This window comes from Loxodonta africana, chromosome 3 (genome assembly GCF_030014295.1).
Source record: "Loxodonta africana isolate mLoxAfr1 chromosome 3, mLoxAfr1.hap2, whole genome shotgun sequence".
NCBI classification, from domain to species: domain Eukaryota; kingdom Metazoa; phylum Chordata; class Mammalia; order Proboscidea; family Elephantidae; genus Loxodonta; species Loxodonta africana.
In genome coordinates this window covers 68,601,256-68,604,659 of record NC_087344.1, presented here as the reverse complement: position 1 = coordinate 68,604,659, position 3,404 = coordinate 68,601,256, and positions in this window count along the sequence as shown.

Sequence of the window (3,404 nt, the reverse complement as noted above, 5' to 3'; positions counted from 1 at the left end):
CTCTCTTGTCTTCATCCTGGTAGCTCCAGACATTCCTTGGCTTGTATCTACCATCTCCGATTTTGTCATCACACTGTGATGTCTGTGTGTCTCTCTGTGTCTCTTCTCTTTTGTAAGGACACCACTGATACTGGATTAGGACTCACCCTATTCGAGCATAACTTCATGTTAACTAAACTAATAACATCTTCAAATAACCTATTTCCAAACAAGATCACATTCATAGGTACTGGGGGCTAGAACGTCAACATATCTTTTTGGTGGACACAACTCAATCCATAACACTCCCCTACCTAAGAAACTTCCTGATTCTCCAAAGCCCACTGAATAAAATCCACAGCACACCCTGTTCACTCCAGCCTCTGGAGGTTTGCTCTGAACGTTCTCTCAGTCTAAAACACCCCCTTTCCCAAGGCCAAATGCTCCCCATCCTTCAAGGTCCTCCTCTTTTACAAAGGAATCCAGCTAGACTGTGAGCTCTTTAGCAGCAAGTTTTATTTCCTGCCAGGTGCCAGATACCAGTCAGTCAGACCTAAACTCAAATCTCAGTGCAGCCTCAGGCTAGTCATGTGACCTTGAGCATGGTACTTAACCTCTTTGTGCCTTAGTTTACTCAATAGGGAATGCAGACTATTATAGTAGTTACCTCATATGTAGGTTGTTGTAAGAATTAAAAAAGATAAGCATGCAAAGTGTTTAGCACAGTACTTGGCACATCTGAGACCATTGCTGAGTCGATTCTGACTCATAGAGACCCCATAGGACAGAGCAGAACTATCCTATAGGGTTTCCAAGGCTGTAAACCTTTATGGAAGCAGACTGCCACTTCTCCCGTGGAGCGGTTGGTGGGTTCCGAACCGCTGATCTTTCGGTTAGCAGTCCAGCAGTTAGCACTTTGCTACCAGGGCTCCCTACTTGGCACATAACGCTCAATAATAAGTGGGTGGCTGCAGTTACTGTTAATGATAAATAAAAAAAAAAAAAATACTGTCGATTAAATTAAAAAATGAGATGTTCCTTCCTTTCCTGTCAATATTTCTTTTATGGTCCTTAGTATGCCCCCCGGAGCCCCGGTGGCTCAGAGGTTAAGAGCTCGGTTGCTAACAAAAAGGTTGGCAGTTTGAATCCACCAGCTGCTCCTTGGAAACCCTATGGGGAGGTTCTGCTCTGTCCTATAGGGTCACTATGAGTCAGAATTGACTCAAAGGCAAGGAGTTTAATGGGTAGTATGCTTCCAAAGCCTAGAATAATTTTTAAATTGAATGAATATATCTTACATTTTGGGGGTCCTTTTTATGTCTGGTCCTTAGAATGTCCCTTAGAAGCCAGGATGGTAAGACTTTGTCTCACGTACTTTGGGCATGTTATCAGGAAGAACCAGTCCCTGGAGAAGAACATCATGCTTGGTGAAGTAGAGGGTCAGTGAAAAAGAAAGATCCTCAACGGGATGGATTGACACAGTGGCTGCCGACAATGGACTCAGACATAGCAATGACTGTGAGGATGGCACAGGACCGGGCAGTATTTCATTCTGTTGTACATAGGGTCGCTGTGAGTAGGAAATCGACTTGACGGCACTGGGCTTGGTTTTTTGTTTGTTTGTTTGTTTTGTTGTTTTTTAACAACAACTACAACATGCCTGGTCAGGATCACCATAGGGATTAGAGGTGGAAGGGAAAGGCTGCCCCCAACTTTAGGTTTGACAGACCTCATCTGGTGCTCCTGACTTGGTGCCCTGCACAAAGCAAATCTCAATAAACCTTGTCTTATCGGATTGAAGTTAATTTGAGACACATAAAGGCTACTGCCAGGGCTTGGAGTTCCATTTGAACCTCTGCTGAGAATTTCCATTTCTAACAAATTCCCAGGAGATGCTGCTGGTTAGGGACCAATTCTGAGAACCACTACAAAGTAGTGATTCTCAAAATTTACTATACATAAGAATGACCTGAGGATCTTGTTAAAATGTAGATTCTGATGCAGCATACCTGGGGTGGAAATGCAAATTCTTAGCAGGAGTTCAAACCAGAGTGAATTGGTTCAAAGCCCTGGCTACCCCCGACAAGCCCTGTGTTCTCTGGGGCACAGGCTTGTCATCCCCAGCCTGAATTGTGATTCTGTCACTTCATGGTTTGGGCCTGGTCTCTGCATATGTCTCATCTTCAGCTTCCTTTCTGAAAAATGAGTGTAGCAATCCCTCATTCCTTCAAGGTTATTGGGAAGACACAAGATCACATAAGCACCTTGTAAAAGTCCGGTGTGGAGATGAGTGAATGTTAACTTATTCTGTGTGGTAAGGTAGAAGAGACCACAGTTGAAAGGATAGCAAATTCATCGCTAGAATGTAGAAAATGAGTAGTCACGTGGAGAACACATTGCTGTTTCATAATCACACTGTGAACAAAAAGTCTAAAGGGCCCTTGGGGCTGATCATGCCAGGGCCTTACCAGTTGCTTCACAGGGGGTGTGGATGAAACTTTCACACACCAAAAAGCTGTACAAATCATTTCCCCTTCCGAGACGGTCACCTCTTTTAAGAAAAAACTATCGTTTCCTGACTTAAAAACGTTGTTCTTTTCTAATTGTAAAGGTAGTACCTATTTATTATGGAATTCATTATAAAACTTTTTGAAGATATAAAAAATGCACAAAGAAGGGGGTAAACTATAATCACACTACACAGAAATCATCACTTGTAATTATGAAACAAAATTAGGAGTTTGCTGTAACTGCAATATTGTATCCTGCTTGGTGAACATGTTCCCATGTGATTAAATAGCTTTACACAATGGGAGGACTCCAGTATACAAATTTGTTGCAATTTATTTAACTCTCATTGTTAGACTTTTGGGGTATCACTTTCTTCTCTTTTCTAAGCACTGCAATTAACATCTTTGTTACAGAAATCTTTGCATATACCCTTGATTATGTCTTTTGAATGGCTGGCCCAGGGCGGAATGATAAAAAATATGCTGCCAATTTGTCTTCTAAAAGTAATTACTACTCATTAACACTAAAAAAAAAAAAAAAAAAACACTACAACGGAAAATTTCATTGGACTCCGATGCTGGTCTCAGAAACTGTGACAAGCTAAACCAGAACTCCCAGCCAGGCCCCCTAGGCTTTCCTCAGGATTTCCCGCCTACTCTACACATTTTTTTTTTTTTTTTCCACACACAGGTCGCGAGTGCCACGAGCACTCCGCCCCCCTCAGTCCATGCTAGACCGCCTCTTCCTTACCCCTTTATTAATTCGGCCCAATCAGAAGAAGGCTCCTAGAATATTGTCGTGTGATTGGTAAGTTGAAGTGTCCGTCAGGCTCGGGGGCGGGCAGAAAGGGCTGACGGACGTGGAGACGGGCCAGTGTGAGTGGCGAGCGGGGCGTGCGTGGCGTGCGTGGCGCG